Here is a 19,432-nt window from a genome sequence, read left to right as displayed (position 1 = left end):
CTTCTGTTTCTCATGTACATACCTGTTGCAGGGCCTGGGAAGATAAGGCAGTTCAATGAATCCTCTTCTACAGGGCATCCCATCTCTCTGTGCAATGGATGGGGATGGTGGCAGTGGAGAAGATCTATCTCTATAAGTGCCCATCTCCAAATCCTGTAATACCAGAGGGAAGAGGGGTCCCTGGGTTTGCCAGATTGAGGGAGTCAAGGTACTTTGGTTTCGTGCCCAGACAACCTCAGTGAGATTCTGAGTCCTATAAGGAATTTCTGGGTGACTGTTGGCTGCCAGGGCAGAGCAAGGGTCCCTGCAAACTCTGTTCTCCTGGCTCTGGAATGTGAGATCCCGGAAGACATCTCAGATACCCAAGCACATTGTTGCACTCCCATGGGTCCTTAGAGAGAGAGAACTATTGGAATAGGATGCTGGTGCAAAATAACTTCTCAGCAAAATATTCACTGCTTTCTGAATGTTCAGAGGCCAAGCTTTGCCAATGTCTTTTTTGTTTGTTTGTTTGTTTTCCGAAGCATATTACATATTTCATTAGTAGCACCAAGAAAATGAAATAATCAAAATTGCGTGTTCCATGAAACAATCTGATAAATAGTGCTTATCTGTTACTCATTTATAGGAGTTCAAAAAGATGTTCAGTCACGATGAAAACGAGAAGTTGATTCTATTTTCTATAAATTAACTAGATCGCTGGGATACATTTGCTCTAATCACTTATAGTAAGAGACTGACAGAAAGCCTTAATAAGGAAGCCGTCTCGAGCACTGGTCAAAAAGGGGTATTTTCTCAAGCGTGAACCTCTGACCAAAGGAATAATGTGTGACAGTGACACAGATTACTACTAATAATTTAAGGAGCAATTTGTTTTTATAGAGTGCTTGATAAATATTTCCTGTTCTGTCTTTCCAATTTCTCTATAAAGAAGGTGAATGGGTAAAAACTGCTCTTAATTTGGGGTGAGAAATATATTACTCTTTTCCTCATTTAATTAAAAAAAAAATAAGTAGCCAGTAGTGCGGTTTTTAAAAGTCTCTGCAAAAGAAAAACATAGCATCCATTTTAAGAAAGAAGAAAATTATATCAGTTCCATAAAAACAAAACCTAAGCCACGTCCAGAAACAGTTTTTCTGTTTACATTTTTTGTTACTGAAAATTTTGTTTCTGAGAAATGTTCTCGTTTAGAATGAAATAGCCCTTGCAAAATATGAATAGTTAGCAGTCACCCTTTGCATTTTATTGTACTTATAACATAAATGACAATAGTAATGTTTGTTCAATTTTACATAGTTGGGCGAAGGTCATGAGCTATTGTCTTCAGGATACAGGTATCAAACTAAAAGCATTGGTTTAAATGCACCATACAGCACAAGTGGTAAAATGTGCTGTAAAAGCATTTTGTAAGAAACTATCAAAGTTTGGTCCCTTCCAGGAAAAGCCAAATTAAAGCTAACAGTCTTTCAGAGGGCTCTGAGGTCAACATTCTAGGGCCATTCTGAACCCCTATTCTCAGAAAAATTGAGTGAGCTCAATAAGTATGTTGTTTTTTCTCAATGAATAAGCTCAGGCGATACCAGCATGGTAAACATTTGGAAGTGTCTTCCCTGTTTGATTAGATGAAAAAGATATTGTAGGTAGTTTAGTTTTCCATATATGGCACTGGGCCAACATAAGGAATGAATATATTTGATAAAAAAAGGTTGGTGACTGTGCTTAGACGGATAATTCTCTCCGGGTCAAGATCCATTCTTCAAAAAGTTTAAAAAAATTGAGGTATTTAGGTTGAACAGCAAATTAGTGCTACTTGATTGTGTTTGACCTAGAAAAACAGCAATTTCATATGTTCAAAATGAAAAAGATAAACCTCCTATTTATTGCATAATTTATGTTGGATATTCCTCCTTTATAGAGCCTTTAAACTTCTTCAAAGGCTAATAAGCCTCATCGGTACCTTCTTTGTTTTTATTTGTTTCATTTTTGCTGCTGAGTCTAAGCTAGTATTTTCATTTGCATATTATGTTCAAATTATTTTAAAGGTGAGTGGGTTCCATTTATTTCTTTTCACTTATGTTTCCAAAGACAGACAGTTCTTACTGTGAAAAATAAAGACTTCTCATCCCCATCTCCTTCTTTTATTTCCGAGATACAAACATGATTTTAACGTCGTTTGCTATGTATATCCTTATAGAAAATACCTAATTGCCATTCCATCTGTGTACAAACATCTCTGTCACACGTTGTGTTTCTTTATACTAATTGTATAGTGTTACGTTATATGAATGAATCTTGATTTATTATTTACTTTTCCCCTTTTGATTAAATTTGGACTTAATTGAAACTTTGTATCTTTTGGTTTGGATAAGGGGGTTTGGTGCATTTGTATTTCTTATTCTTTATTCTATGATTTGTTTATTCGTATTCTTTGCCGAAAATGTTTCCATTTGTTAATTCTTTTCCATCTTTAGAATATTGTTATGTATGTTATAAATAACTTTTGCGATCTATTATTTGTCTTCTTAGTTTGATCGTGATATCCTCTACTATAAAAAAAGCGTTAGTCTTATAGTCAAATATTTCCATCTTTTCCTTCATGACTGTTTGGTTTTATTTATCTTATTTATTTTCTTGTACATTTAAAGGCTTGGTGTTTTTTTTCCATGTTTAGCAATAATTTTATTCATGGTTTATGAGGTGGAAAAATTTTTCTCCATGTAAATAGGCAAATTATTCATAACATTTACTGACTTTTATGTCCTTCCCCCATTAATTTGGAATGCAGTCACATTGAATACTAAATTCCCTTTCATACATAGGGTGATTTCTAGACATGCTGTTCTATTGATACATTGGTCTGTCCCATGCCAGTATCACCCTGTTTCAGTTGTCATCTGACTACACTGTATTTTGATAACTTATAGAGCTATCTTCCTCTGTTTTTTCTTCTTTTGTAAAATTACTTTGGCCTTTCACATGCATTTATTCTCCCACATGAACTTGAGATCAGCTCATCAAAAATGAATTTAAAGATTAAAGAGGAATGCTTCTACCATGGGTGTGCCCATTAATTTATGATGTTTGCTCTTGGTTCCTGATAGAAATGTTTTGATCAATTTAAACAAGTTTCTTTGTGTTCCTAGCTTCTTGAAAAGTTTTTTTATTTGCTCACTTTGTTTAATCAGGAATGGATGTTGAATTTTATTAAGTGATTTTAAGGATCTATACAGGATGATGTGTATTTTGTTCTTTATTCTATTCATATAGTGAGTTATTTTAATAGATTCCCCAGTATTGAATCTTTGATTCTTTCTGAATGACTCTAAATTTTTCTGTGCATTTGAAGAAGGTAGAAATGAGTAACAACACTTATCTATGTGATCTAAAATGTAGGTGTAAGACTCTGATTATAATTTTACTCAGGGTCATTAATTCCTATATATCTAAAAGTTATAGATTTTTTGAAGCTATTCTACCTCAATATTTGTGGATACTTTTGCTGGCATGCATGTGGCCACATTTAAGTCAGATCAGAAATGATTAGAATGATGAATAAAGGGAATTTATTTTTAAATAATTAGATGTAACTATGCTTATTCAAAGGGGTTAGGGTGTCATTTTCTGGGTTTTCCAGAAAATCAATCTCTTCCTACTAATTGTAGACTTTCCTCTATTTATTTAAATTACCAGAATTACTATGTTCAGTCTGGATCCCTTTAATTTGTTCATAATTGAGCTTGTGTGGGTGTTGAGCTGGAAGCTCTCAGGAGCTGAGTAACACAGCTGCCTCTTTGGCCTTTGGCATAGGGTTTTTCCCCCGAAGAGCTGACCTTGTTGGCAGTATGCCAGAGAGTCACATTCAGAGACTTTTTGTTGAAGCACAAACATCTTCAATATCCAGGCCTGGTGTTTTATGACCCCCGAATGCTATTTAAGAATTAGTCTGAATTATTCAGGGAACAGCAGTTCAGCATTTTGGCCCATTCCCTGACCTAATCTATAGCCCCATTCAAAGTTAAGTTTAAAACGCTATTTCCCGCAAGATTTTTTTCCTGAGAGTTTTCTCTTCTGTTTCAAATTGACCTCCTACTCCCATTTCAGAAGGGTGTTGTGTAACACAGTTAGAGGAAGGCTGAAGGCGGTGCAGATGGAAGATGCTGACCAGCTGTCCTGCCTCTGTTCAATGAGAGGAAATGAGCTTAACGTGATGCTTGAGGCATTTGGACGAAATTTTAGGAAGTTTCCTGTCAATGAAGGTTGTTAACATTCCACGTCTCATAGTCTCTTAAAACTGTGTGTGTCTTGAATGACTATCCCTAAAATCAAGACGATAGGTTGGTTTTCTTTCAAGATCTGTGATTTAGCAATTTATTATCTGCTAGTTGCTTGCTGAAATTTGTATTAAGGTAGAAATGTTGGTAGGCATCCACAGTCGAAGTAAATTATAAATCTGATTTCTCATTTCAACAAAAGATTTGGGTCACATTTTGAATATAACCCTTTCATACACATCAGGCATTCCTCTCAGAGGGCAGTCAGATATCTCTAGTATCCAATGGAAGATGGGCATGAAAAAAGTCAATTAAACCCATTCTACTGTTCTAATATTTTCTTTTTAAAATTATTTTTTATATAGTGAGGAACCTTCATATGCATTCTCAGGAATAAGACAAAAATCCTGAACACTGAATACACAGGAGAATTTTTATAAAACTGTATATTCTGATAACTGTGATGCTGATTAATCAATTAAAATATATGATGCCATGTAATATTTTAATATAACTTTTTACGTATATCCAGGGATCTTCTTTATTGTCCATCAGTAAGTAATACCTCTGAATATTGTGAAAGCTGAATTGAGTACCACTATTTAAGATATAACTTTGACTTATTAAAAAACAAAAACAACAACCTGATTGGTAAAGAAGAATTAATGGTAATACTAAAAGAAAGCATCTACCATCTCTATTAGATGAGGAAGAGTTCAAGGACACAATCAGGTGAATGCCCTAAGCTTTAGGAAGTCCAAATGAAGGAATTACAGAGAATGTTTACTCATTGATTAAACAAATGTTTCTTGAGTACCTACTGTGTGCCAGGAAGTGCATTAAATGCTGAGGATTCAGTAGTAAATGAGAGAAAGGGTGCTTGCTGCAGATACCTAGATGACAACCCTAACAAGAAGGGGAAACTCAAGAGTGAAGATCCCCAAAAAGAAGTACTGACATGATGATGATAACTTATCTCAGAGAGAAGAAAAGGGAGAGGCATCTGAAGCACAAGTGTGGCTACCCTAAGAACTAATTGTTAAGCTTGGCTGTGTAGAGAAGAGAAAGAGAGAAGCAGAGGGTGTGAAAAAAGAGTAACAATAATCTAAAAGAATCAACGTAGGAGGAGTTAAGCAGCTGCACACGATGAGGCTTGCAAAACTTTTAAGAGTTAGACAGTCAAGGTATTTTTAGAGCACGAAAAAGCAAGTGTGGTGGACCATTGTTTACAGCACGTAACAGCTGTCAGGTGGAAAGCAGAGCCACCGGTTCCTGTGTTAATTTTATCCTCATGCACACAAGAGAATGATGTTCACACTGGAAGAGCATGGCTGCCAGCAAGCGGAAATCTAGACGCCTTGTATCCATCCCTGTGCACTAAGAGGACTGTGATTATAAAGTGACTATTCCTGATCATTAGAAATTAGGAGTAGAAATTAGTAGAAATCCTCGGAGGATTTCTCTTTGTCAAACAAAAAGGAAAATAAGAAAGTGGTCACTAGCCACCTCAATGCTGGGGTCTCTGAAACAACCAATGTCTGCTTTCCTTTTTGATAGGATTTCTAGACTGATAAATCAGGGAAATATTATACATGTAGTTTACATTGATCTTAATAAAGGTATTTCCATTTGTTTTCTGATTGAGACTTTTACCAAATTATGCACTAAGCTAGGTAATAGCATCAGGGTGCCCTTTCCCAAAATGTGCTAATTAAGGTGCATTGTCACTCTGAAAGGAATTAAATACCGTATACTGTAAGACTCTGTACTTGGGCCCTCTTGTTATATTCTAACAAAACAACAGAATTTGATGAATATTGGGTATATAACTTGGATGAAGACATGGAAAGCGTTCTTACCAAATTTTCAATACATGTTGTCTCAGAGAATTGGGTAGTATGATAGATTGACAGAATTAGCATTCAAATGATTTATTCAGAATTGAAGAAGATAGAATTTATCGAATGATGATGAATTCATTGAACAGCCATTTATTGGATACTTTCTCTATGCCAGGCAATACCTAAGTAGATAAGATAAAGGCTCCACTCTTATGGTATTGGCATTCTCGTTGGGTAAATAGACGATAAAGTTGCATAGCAGTAAATAAATAATAAAATTTCAGATAGACATGATTTCTCTGAAGCCAAATTCAGGTAAAGATGAAGACTGCGGGGAGGCAAGCCTATTTTAGATAGGGTGGTGAAAGATAAAGGCAATGTCCTGAAGTCGGATTAAAAGAAATCAATTGTACGAGGGTAGAGTTTAGGAGACCTGGGACAATAACAGTTACTGAAGGTGTCCCTGTGTTTTAGCTCTTGCCTGACGTGGCCACCCCCACAGCTAGTTCCATGTTACCAGATTAAGGAAGACAGCAGTTCCATTATACCCTGGCCTGGCCATAACCCACCTAGATAGAATGCTGTATTTAATTCTGGCTACAGTATTTTAATAAAGACAAGAACAGAGTAGATGCATCCAGCTATTGGTGAGGGGCCTTGAAACCATATCTGATGAAAAACAGTGGAAAGAAATAAAGATATCTTGCCTGGAAGAGAGGTGACTTAAGAGACATATGAGAGGGCTTCCTTGGTGGCACAGTGGTTAAGAATCCGCCTGCCAGTGCAGGGGAGATGGGTTCGAGCCCTGGTCCTGGAAGATCCCACATGCCGCGGAGCACCTCAGCCCGTGAGCCACAACTACTGAGCCTGTGCTCTAGAGCCCGCGAGCCACAACTACTGAGCCCATGCGCCACAACTACTGAAGCCCGCACACCTAGAGCCCGTAACAAGAGAAGCCACTGCAACGAGAAGCCCACGCACCGCAACTAAGAGTAGCCTCCGCTCGCTGCAACTAGAGAAAGCCTGCGCGCAGCAACAAAGACCCAACTCAGCCAAAAATAAATAAATAAATTAAAAAAAAAAGAAAAAGAGACATATGAGAGGTCTCCTTAGATATTTTCATGGTTAATATTGAAAAGCTCAAATCTGTTTAAAATCGAATCTGCACCCCAAATATATCAAGCGATGATAGCCAGATCAGAAGATACATCAAGTTTACAAGCTTTGAAATCTAGGAAGTTAATAAGGATGGAAAATTAATTCTGGTTTGTGGCATATTTTGTGTGCAAGGAAAGAATAGATACATAAATTGAAACAACTCTTGAAGACTGAGAAGCAAAATTCATCAGAAAAATGGAAAAGGAGACACTGTGCATTTTTTGTCTTTAGATAAAAGGTACAGTTTGGTTTTTTTTTAATTTTTTAGTGTACCTTAATATGTTTAAATAAAGTAACCACACAGGTTATAACTGAAGTAGGGTGACTAGATGAAAACAGGTTCAATGAGTTTAGGGAAATTACATATCAGAACTCAGGCTGAATTCTTCTCTGTTGCAAAAAGAGAAACCAGGAAAACTTAGAATAACTGACATCACACATCCAAAGCCAGGCCTCTTTCAAAACATTAAGAAAAAGCAACATTTGCGTTAACTAAAACATATAATTAAATTTTAGACAATTGCACATTTAAAAATGAAAATAAATTAAGGACTAGTATTACTGTTAACTAAATTATAGTGATATGGATCACTTCTCTATACCTTTAATATAACTAGATCATTATATTGAATACAGCAGAATAATGCAGATTCTGTTTAAAATTAATTGGAATAACTATTGGGGTTGGAAGCAAAGGTACATAAATGCTTCGTTCTGTAAAGGACCTCTTTCTCGCCCTGTAATTCCATAGGTATCCTTTTTTTTAATTGAAGCGTAGTTGATTTACAATGTTGGGTGAGTTTCAAGTCTACAGCAGAGTGATTCAGTTTTACACATATATATATTCTTTTTCAAATTCTTTTCCATATGTAGTCTTTTTTCTTTTTAAATTTACAGTCCCTAAGGAATATATTTTAAAGAAGTTCATTTTCAAGACTAATTTGACTTTGTGTTCATTATTACTATTAGGTAGAAAAGGATGCCTTTTTTTTTTTTTTTTTTTTTTGCCGTACGCGGGCCTCTCACTGTTGTGGCCTCTCCCGTTGTGGAGCACAGGCTGCGGACGCGCAGGCCCAGCGGCCATGGCTCACGGGCCCAGCTGCTCCGCGGCACGCGGGATCCTCCCGGACTGGGGCAGGAACCCGCGTCCCCTGCATCGGCAGGCGGACTCTCAACCACTGCGCCACCAGGGAAGCCCCAAGGATGCCCTTTGTGTAGAAATTGTACCTTTATGCTATTCAGTACTTTGTGTGTTGTAGGCTTCTCTGAAAGTTGTGGCACCTTCCATCCCACTCTCATGCCCCTTCCCATGAATAAGTGCTGGTAAATACCTTAAACACAGTTGCTCTCATTCACCATTTGTTGCGTGAATGACTAAGAGGCACAACTCTCTCATATGCCCCATCAGAAAAAAAAAAAAATGTTTAAAGCAAGGACCATCCCTCTTACATAAAAACACTTAACCTAGTGCCTAGAACATAAAAAGTTCAATGATGTTATTAGTCACAGCATCAGTCGTGGAGAGGGTAATGTCAGTAGTGGTATCAGAGGTGAGCCTCTTCATATCCTACTCGTATTTTTGTACTTGGTGGCTGACTTGAGCTGCCGGTATAAGTAAATTCTCCTCAAGTCAATGTTGTGAAATACTGCAGAAAAGGTTGCTGTGGATTTCATATGCAGATTGTTAATTCAATCATGGAGTCACATGGTCTCAAATGTTGCCATGGTTTTTCACAAAGATTAGGTTTCTTTAAGCTGGGGTATTGTTTAGTGGCATATGTAGATAAAGTAAAAATTTAGTCTCGGGAAGAGAAACCCAAGGCTCTGTTTTCCCACAAGAAGTATAAAGAAAACTATAACATTTGGAAATGTTTATAATTGAACCTTAACCAATGACATTATGCCAATGACAAACCCATGCCAATCTTTCTTAAATTAGCTTCTGTATATTTAGAGCATTATTTGTGCTCCGATGGGAAATCCTGATCAATGGGGAATGTGCCTCATCCTTTAGAACTGACATATTCCGGACCCCTCTTAAAACTTGGATTAGTAAATGAAGTGCTTTCTTCTTTATATTGAATATTTTTGCACCTCAGTTGAGGCTCTACATCTCTGATACTAACCATTTTAAATAAGGCCAAATATGAACTTTCTTTCCTACTTGCCTTTGTTTTCTAAACCACTGTTCATATTTAAATGAAATTCTGTTCCTTTTTAATAGAACTTTTGTACTAATATAAGAACATCTTCATAAAATATGAAGCTAAGGAAGCTTTTCAAAGCTAAACAAAATACTTAAATTCTCCTTGCAAATATGAACCATTTTACTTGTTTTGAAGTGAGAGTTCCATTAGCTGAAAATACTATATATAAATATATAATTAAATATAGTATAATAAAATATATAAAATATATAGTATAATAAATACATGTTAATGAAGTTTGGCAGTTTTATAGTCGTCTCTTCCACATGCTATTCAGAATGATAAATATTTGTTACTGGCAATACTTTATGCAGAGATTGAAACTACTCTAGGAAGGTACAACTATCTCATTTTTAAGTGCAGAAGTTGCAGTTCTTTAAAAAGCAAAACTTCTTTGGTCTTATGTAGTTCTATTCTCATGTATACATATTCATATTTTTATATTCTAGTTTTTCCCCAAAGTGATTCTACTGAACATATGCTTTAAATTTGGGTCCTTTAAGAATAATCTAGCTTAGATATCGTTCTCTGTGTCTTTGTTTCTATAATACTGCCTTCTAATTGTAAAGCTTGCTCTTGAATAAATATAGCCTGATTTATTTGCTTGATATTATATCATTTGGCTGTAAAAGTTGTCTCCAATTTTTTGCTCTTAGAAATAGCAGTGGATTGACCCTACTAGTACATAAACCTTTGTAAAAATTCATAATTATTTCATCATTGTGAATTTCGGTATGTATCATTCTTTGACCAAATGTTATATAAAGATTTAAGGCTTTTTTGATATATATGACCAGCTGCCCTCCAGAAGGGAAATTACACTCTTCTCAGTAGTATATGGAAGAATCTGGGTGTCATCGTTTTTTTCATTTTTGCCAATTTTGTAGGCTCAACAGGAATATTTTCATTTTACTTTTAAAATTATTGCTGTGGCTAAACTTTTTTTTTTTTTTTTTTTTTTTTTTTGGGGTATGCGGGCCTTTCACTGTTGTGGCCTCCCCCGTTGCAGAGCACAGGCTCCGGACACACAGGCTCAGCGGCCATGGCTCAGGGGCCCAGCCACTCCGCGGCATGTGGGGTCCTCCCAGACTGGGGCACGAACCCGTGTCCCCTGCATCGGCAGGCAGACTCTCAACCGCTGCGCCACCAGGGAAGCCCTAAACATTTTTTATATATTTATTTATTGTATATTTTCTATTTTGAATCATCTGAGCATTTCCTCTGTAAGCCTGAAAATTTCTAAATTAAATAGCACTTTTTGTAAGTAAATGTTAATCTTCATTAAAGGTCAAATCTCAGCTCTTGCTCATGGGGGAAAATAGATATTTTGCTTTTACTTTCCTAAAGCTAAGTATGTTTCTTCCTCCAAAGTATGTATTAATTACTACATCTGTATCTTTCATTAAATGGTTAGAAAATGTCTAGTTAAACATGAATCAGAAGCAGAGTCAGAACTTGGACTTATTTATGAGAAAAACTTCTAGGGTAAATCAGTTAATCTTACTAAAATAATTTCTTTTTGGTTCTTCACTGGAACACTAAAACTACTATACCGTGTATCCAGTGGCTCTGGCTGATTTAGAGCACATTCGTACAAGGGCTGGTGTCGCCAGAAACACCTACTCTATTTTTATAAGACTGAAAAGTTGTCCAACACTTGAAAACATAATTTCAGTCTCATGTAAAATTCACCCATCCATCTCTTTTCCTTCCTTCAACAAATATTTATTGAGTGCCTCCTCTGTGCCACACACTGTTCTAAATAATTGAGAATTATCAGTGACAACAGACTATCTTATTTCTGTGGGCTACCCTTAGTGGAAATAGCCTCATGAACAGTAATAATAAATGAAGAAAGACACCAGAAAGATATTCAGTATAACAAACATAAACTTCCACAAATTGTGGAGAGAAGGAACATGACTGGAAAGGCTAATGTTTCAATTCCCACTTGGTTTCTAGTGTTCATAACAAAAGGTTACTAGGAACTCTATCAGATGATGTTATTAAAATTAAAGCAAAAATTGCAATAGAGATCAAGGTGGAAATTGACTAATCATGAGTGATGGTTTCAAGCGAGCTGGGAATAGCTAATCTACCCTCTGCTGATCCAGGAACTAACTGACATAATCCCCAAGCACATCAGGATTGTTCTGAAAGAATGTGAGACCTGCAGAGGTTGCAGCTAAAAAGTCTTAAAAGGAAAACAAGAGCGTACCGAGTGATTGGAAAACATTTAGCCCATTTTCTAAATTTGGAAAAAAATACTTAGCACCCAAATTGAGTGAAAACTGAGTTATGTCAGAGGTTTCCTATTTCTATCCTTAATAAATCAGTAGATTCCAGGTGAATAATCTTAGGGCTTTCTCCTTTGGTTTTTTTTTTTCCCCTCTAGAGGAAAATCATAAGTGGCAAAGTCCTCTAATTATGGACTAGGAATGAAGCCTTATCGAAGATTAAAGAATGTGTTCGTTAATATAAAAATAGGTGACCATAAAATTGAAACTGAATTGTTTGAATGTCTTAGTAGTAACTTGAATGATATAGTAAAGAACGGTCAAGCAAGTTTGGACATTTCTGAGTGAAACAATCTTCTTAAACACAACGTTGTTCACAACCTTTAATGTGTTCTATGCACGTTGCTGGGCATTTAAGAGTCCCCATAAGTCTTCAAGATACAATAATGTTCAGCATCTCCCAAACTCATCTGATCACAGAAACCTTGAGTACAGACCATCTCACAGGACTTAGAGCTCTGAGGAATGCCCTTGGCAGAGAAGATGTGTTTGTGAAGTTGAAAGGTGATGTGCAAGGGCCAGAGTAGAGTGAGGAAAGAAAGGATCGCCAGCAAGCTGGGACATGTGAGCAATGCTGTGCAGCGGGATGCAATCTGGGAGAGAATCTCCAGGGTAGAGAAGTGTCTGTGGTCGCTACGTGTGCAGGAATTAACTGCAGAGCAGCGTGAAAGAGCAAGGATGTAACTAAGCGTGCATTAATAACGGATTATGATGACAGAACGTGGCTGACTGCATGCAATGTGCCTCAGCAAGAATAGCACATGTATGGTAAAATAACGTCTCATACATTGCTGGATGACTGTCTATCCAATGGCTAGAAGCCACTGACTTTCCTTTACTCCTGGTAAAAAGATCAAACTCCTCAGCCCAATATTCAGGGCAGTGATGATACCTATTAATCTAGAATATGAAGAGGAAAAAGAGAGAAAGCAGTAGTATCTGTGATGGTAGTGGTGGTAGCTAATGTTTTCTTGAGCACTTGCTATATGCCAAGCGTGGTTTTTTGCACAGCAGTTCTATTGCCATTTTATAGATGAGTGTAACAGGGCTTAAAGCGATCGATTTCTGTAAGGTATCATAGCTAGTAAGCGATGGAGCCAGGATTTGAACTCAGGCACATTAAACTTTGATGCCTAGGCTCTAAACCATTGTACCTTTCTGTTGCAAGTGAGGCTTATTAATTTCCCAGTCTCAACTGTAAAAACAGAAGACCGTCACCTTCTCTTCTTTCCTATTTAAATTTTAACTTTCATTCAGGACCCACTCAAGTCTTGCCTGCTCCAGGGAGCTGTCATTTTTTTCCAGCTCTTTCTCTGAATCCTTTTTTTTTTCCCCGGTACGCGGGCCTCTCACCGCTGTGGTCTCTCCCGTCGCGGAGAACAGGCTCCGGTCGCACAGACTCAGCGGCCATGGCTCACGGGTCCAGCCGCTCCGCGGCACGTGGGATCCTCCCAGACTGGGGCACGAACCCGTGTCCCCTGCATCGGCAGGCGGACGCTCAACCACTGCGCCACCAGGGAAGCCCTCTCTGAATTCTTAAAGCAATTTCTTTTGGTATCCTGAATTTTAGCACTGAATTGCATACTTGTTTGGGTACCTACTGAGTGAGAATTTCTGCCCACTCTAATCAGATTACAAGCCTTTACAGGGTCATATCTTTTAAGTCTTTGGCTTCCTCCTCACCACTTAGAATGTGTAGGTGTCAAGTAAATCCAAGATGGATGATGTGGATGGATAGTGTTAGAGCAATCTGGCTGCAATGTCAGAAACCCATTGATCTCCATGATTGATTTGACTTATCTTACTAAGTAGAAAAGTTCACCTTTTCTACATCAAAATATCGAATGAATGGATGAATAAAAGTGCAGACGAATACTTAAAGTATAAATGAATAAAAGTGCAAGTAAATGTTTGATTTGGGTAGCAGAATAGAATAGGGATAAAGATATTTTAGGAGGGTGTGGAATATAGCAGTCTACATTCACTTTCACTTACCCAAACTCGTTTTGTTCATTTGAAAGTGTTTGGAGAAGGTTCATAATAATGAACAGATTTAAGGAAAGAGTCAAACGCAGAAAATACAGGCGGCCAAGGGCTTTAATTCCATTACATAGAAAAGAGTGAAAGCAGTTGTTTAAAACTTGAAGAAAAGGGCCGTGTGCTTTATTTCCTAATTGGAGGAATCGATGAATAAATTAGGCAATCACTTGACATAATTGATTTAGATCATGTGAATTCCCTTGCACTGCCAGGGAGGGTTAATTAGATCAGATTGTTTTGTGGCCCTTCCTAGTCTTCTGTCACTGACATTTTTTCCCCTTTGTGTTCTTCTATCATTTCTTTTTGTTATCTTCCTTTTAATCTAAAGCAGTACATCCTTATATTTTAACTTATGAGAATGTTTTCCTTTTGTTTGTTGAATTAGAAAAAGTTGAAGATAAGTATTTCTCTAACAAAAAAACTGTGTGCTTATTTATGACTCCCCTTTTCATTTTCCGTAAATCTGTATGCAGAAGAGTGGGGTAGTCTGTGCGTAAACCTCGTGCCATGGGAATTATATTCAAAATGTTCCTGAACTCCTTGCTTTTACGTGCAGCAACACGAAATCGAATTACATCAGGACAGAGTAATTTGACTGCGTGTGAGTTGTGGCGAAGGTGGTGTAAGCTGAATATTCAGAGATTTTGCTCACCTTGGGTCATATAGTATTAGTCATCGTGACAAATACCCCAAAATAATTCCCCAAAAATTCTGAATCAAAGAACATGATTAACTTAGGATAAATTGGAGATATTCTACATAGTTTAAACACTTGGTACAGGCTCTCCCATTACAGCTCCGTAATTTACGCCCATTTTTATCCACAAAGCAGTTTTTGTATTTAGGTTTAATCAAAGAATTTATTAATACAAGTACAGTCTTCTACAGCCTCATATGCTAAGACAACTGAGGAGCCTTAAGAGGCCCCATAATCACGTAACCTGACTTAGACAGTATCCAGCATAGATGTATTAGTTAACACTTAAATCGGCTAAATTAACTAGCCCCTTAGATATCTAAATCTGTATCCAAGTAAAAAAAATAGTTTTTGTAAAATAGCAAACTATTTTTGTAAAACTGGTTAAATAGTTTTTTACAAGCCATAATTTAGAGATGTTATTATATTGAAAATGTGGTCACCAAGTCGTTAAGGGCAAGAATTTCTAAAGACAGCTCAGTCTAATTGTCTGCCCCACTGGAAAAACTGATGATATGCTTCATCGTTAATGGACTGGGAATGTATTTGTGAAAGCAGGCGATAATCTTAAACAGGCATTCAATATATCATTACCATGTACTTTTCTAAGCATGTGTTAGAAGGTTCATTTTGAAAATAAAATGCTAGTATTAAGAGAAATATGTAGAGAAGGTTATTTGAGTGGAAAGAGAAAATATTTTTTTCTTAAGTTGGAGAAGAGATTTACTATGGCTAGTATATGTGAAACTAAGGATGGAGTTCATTTTGGATTACACTGTCGTTTTTTAGTCCAGCAACATCCTGAAAAATTAATTAATTTGGAAACTCCAGCTTTCTTAAATAAGATTGAGACCCTGTTAAGAGACACTTAGTAATCACTCCCTATTATCCTCATGTTCTGTGTTCAAGAGAATAAAAGGAATAATTATAAAATACATGACAAAGGATTAACATCTCTCATATAGGAAGAGCTCTTGGTAGTAATTAGAAAACATTTCAATATAAAATTAGAAATATATATGATCAGACAATTCACAAAAGTAAACAGAAATTTAATAAGCCAATATATATTAAATATATTCAGCCTCACGAGCAATGAGGAAATTAAGATATTATATTGGCAAATATTGAAAAATATACGCACCAGCCTTACAACACATGCTTGTTGTATTTTTAAGTTGATGCTGCCTTACTGCGAGGCAATGTGGTATTTGTATAAGGCACCTTAGCACAATTTTTACCTTTTATCCAGTAATTCCATTTAAAAGAACCATCCTACAAAAAAAAATGAAAGATTTGACCAAGATTTAAGTTTGATTTTTCACTGTAGTGAACTTAATTTTCCAGCAGGAAGAGGATTGGTGAAATTATAGGCTATTAATCTGATAGATATAATAGACTATTATGCAGCCAATAAAACTCTTCGGACTATTTAATGATATGAAACATTAATGATAAAACATTTGAAGAACACAGTGTACAATTAGTATATGTATGTATGTTGAGATGTGCGTGTCTATACGTATATAAATAATGGAAGGACATCTGTCAAAATGTTAACGTTGCTTTTTCTCTTAGTGGGCAGTGCAAGGATCATTTTTATCTTAGATATATTTCTGCATATTTCAAATCTTCAAACATGTGTTACACTTAAAATTAGAATAAAATCAATTGGCATCATTGAAATAACTTTAAAATAGAATTTTAAAAGCAGGTAATCCTGTCCCTGATAGAAATGAGGATATTTGGGGCTTCCCTGGTGGCGCAGTGGTTGAGAGTCCGCCTGCCGATGCAGGGGGCACGGGTTCGTGTCCCTGTCCGGGAAGATCCCACATGCCGCAGAGCGGCTGGGCCCGTGAGCCATGGCCGCTGAGTCTGCGCGTCCGGAGCCTGTGCTCTGCAACGGGAGAGGCCACAACAGTGAGAGGCCCACGTACCGCAAAAAAAATAAATAAATAAAAAAAATAAGAGCACATTCCACTGCAACTCTCAGAGAACTCTACCAGCAGTGGTGTAATGAACAGGTTTTTTGGTCATATATTACATGAAGTCCGGATAGGGCCAATTCAGTGTCCCAGTGAAGCCATCAGAGACCTAGGCTCCTTCTCTTTTTCTATTCTGTCATTCTTGATTTTTTTGGCCTTTGTCCTCATATTTGTTACTGCAGTGTCCAGATGGTTGCTGTATCTTCAGAAATCATATCCATGTTCCAGGCAAAAAAAAAAAAAAAAAAAAAAAAGTGGTGGACGGGGAGAAGGCAAAAGGGTGTGCCACCTTCTTCCCTCTCTATCGGGATATCCAATATTGTCTAAGAAGTGCTGCCCTGAAAACTTCCACTTTTAGCTTATTGGCCAGGCTACGACATGTCACATTCCTTGTAGCCAGCAAGTAGCTGGGGAGAACGAGGCTGCTGGTGACACTGGGTCAGCCAGCCTACAGTGTATGCCATAGCTACCCTGTAAGGCTGTATGCTTCTGGTCACAGCTTATATACAGAAGTGCAAAGAGAGCCTCATGTGAACTGGCAGAAGTTGAGAGTTCTTTTAGATATTAGTCTTTAGGGACTATTATTCCAGTCGTATTTTGATACAATTGTAGAATGGGTAGAAAAGCAGTAAGAGAGCAATGACCTGATTCCCTACCTATGGTCAAAGTCAAGCTTTGAGGCGGGAGCAGAGGTTGAGGAGTCAGAGTTGCTTGGGACAATGACGGTGCCATTTTCAAGCTGGAAAATCTAGTGAAGGCACAACATATAGAAAGGAGATGCCCATATGGAACATCAGTAAATCATTATTTTTTTTCTTCTCAATGATCCTAAAGCTATGATTTTTAAGTTTATATTTTCATGTCCTGAACTGTTGAAACAGTTCCTCTGGTTGAAGCAGGCAATGATTTTGTTTTTTTCCTGTCAGTCATTCTAGGCACAAGGCTTAGAGCCTATGTGCTTTACAAGGACTTACCCCAAAGTATCCGAGACATGAAAAAATTGCTGGCTCCAAGCTACGAGAATAAAGCCAGAAATTTGAAATTAATAAATGACTGGTTCTGAAGTGTATAATTATGCCAGTTTTATTAATTGTTACATTTAGAATTTATTTTAAAATATCAGTACATTACATTTATATTTTGGGCTTTTTTTCCCCAGCTGACAAGAATTTCTAGGCATTCACAAAGATTGATTAAAAAGTCAGTCAGTTCTTACTAAATGAGAGATTCATACCCAAATAATTTTAAATCAGTTTTTCTGAATATCTTTCAGACTTTTATGACAAGAAACTGTATTTAATGTAAGAATTGGGAGGCAGCAGAAAGGAGGGGATGATGCACCATAAATGCAGCCCAGTGCTTTTCCTTTTTCCCTTGCTTGGTTGGTAGCTTCTGAGGCCTCCAAAGAAACCCCTGGTCTAAGGAAAAGAGATTAAAAAATCGCTTCCTGTGAAGTCACTTTGGAGTCTGGGTCTAGCAACTTTCTCCTTTTCCTAGTAATGTTTTCTATTAGTTCAACCATGTTCAGGATCCTTAATATACCTCAATACCTTCCAAAAAAATAGTGGACATTTAATATGTATGTGTAACCACCCGTTCTGCCAAAAGGAGCCTGATTTAAATGAGCTCGCCTAATAGATCAGTATAAATTCCCAGATCATTTCACTAGTGTGTGCAGACGTTTGTGATCCTTTTTAAGTGAATGGTTGTATGCTCTGAATTGGAGAGACAGCACATAAACCCCCAAATTAATATCCTCTGATAAACAGTGAGTCCGGATGACAACTTTTCAAAATCTATTACATACTAGTAGCCTTGGACAGTTTGCATATTAAACAGATGATAGTAGAGTCTGGGCAGAAATATAGACACTATTACATATTTCAGTTCATGCCAGAACAGAAATCTTTTGATAGCACTTATTGTAGCCAGGAACAGAAGCAACTATACAGTCCCCAGCCAGAAGCCAGGTGCCAAAATTAATTCATGCAAGAATGAACTGAGTTGCTGTCTTAGTATGAAGTCCATAAGCTCTGGGGGAAATGCACATGAAAATCCTGGGTAGCTCGGGTTACTAGATCTTGAGGGTTATAGTTCAGTTCTGGGACGGCCAGCTAACTTTACAAGAGATACTGCCTCGTGATGGGAGAGTATGTTGCTACCCAGCCAGACACCCCACAAGCACCTGAAGAGAGCAGGGATGGTGTTCAGTAGCATAAGCCCTGCGCATTACGCAGGTGTAGCAGCCCGACTTGTCAAATGTGTAAGTGACACACAGTTTGGCGGGTTAGCTAATGCATGGATGACAGAATAGGGATTTTAAAAAGATCTCAACAGGGAGAACTGATGAGCTGCAATTCAGAAGATTAAATTTAATAGGGATAAATGTAAATTCCTCTACTTGGGTTCAAAAAAAAAAAGAAACAACTGCCTCCCGTCTTACTCCCATCCAGCTCATTTTCCACGCTGCAGCCTGGGTGATCTTTGTAAAACATAAATCCGATCATGTCACTTTCTTGCTGAAAATCCCTTAACAGTGTCCCATTGCCTTGAGGATAAAGACAAAACTCATTAATGTGACTTTTGAGATTCTCCATAACTGACCCGTTTCTTTCTCCCCCATTCGGTCTCTCACCAGTCACGTGCTCATGCTGAGCACTTCTACTGTACAAAGGATTTTTAGATTCTGTGTGTGGGACCTGTTTGGGGGCTGTCATGTTTCCTCCGTCCAGAAATCAACTTCACCCTTCCCTCTACATCTCCAGGTCTCAACTTAAAGCCATCAGGAAGGCCCAATCCATAAACTAGGTCTAGTCTCTGTATTACCTATTTTCCCAGTTCCCTGAGCATCCTTGTTTCGTTCAATGTATTTATTGAGTACCTACCATGTACCAGGCACTGTTCTAGACCCTGGAGACAAAACGGTGAACAAATCA

The 19,432-nt window shown here is 37.4% G+C and overlaps 1 protein-coding gene across 2 annotated transcripts in view; it reads left to right on the top strand.

The window, feature by feature from the left end:
- The window catches only part of PARD3B (par-3 family cell polarity regulator beta), a 1,051,931-nt gene that overhangs the window by 619,273 nt on the left and 413,226 nt on the right, over positions 1 to 19,432 (top strand). The window lies entirely within an intron of this gene.

This window comes from Phocoena sinus, chromosome 7 (assembly GCF_008692025.1).
Source record: "Phocoena sinus isolate mPhoSin1 chromosome 7, mPhoSin1.pri, whole genome shotgun sequence".
NCBI classification, from domain to species: Eukaryota; Metazoa; Chordata; class Mammalia; order Artiodactyla; family Phocoenidae; genus Phocoena; species Phocoena sinus.
This window is presented reverse-complemented; position numbering and strand designations above follow the sequence as displayed.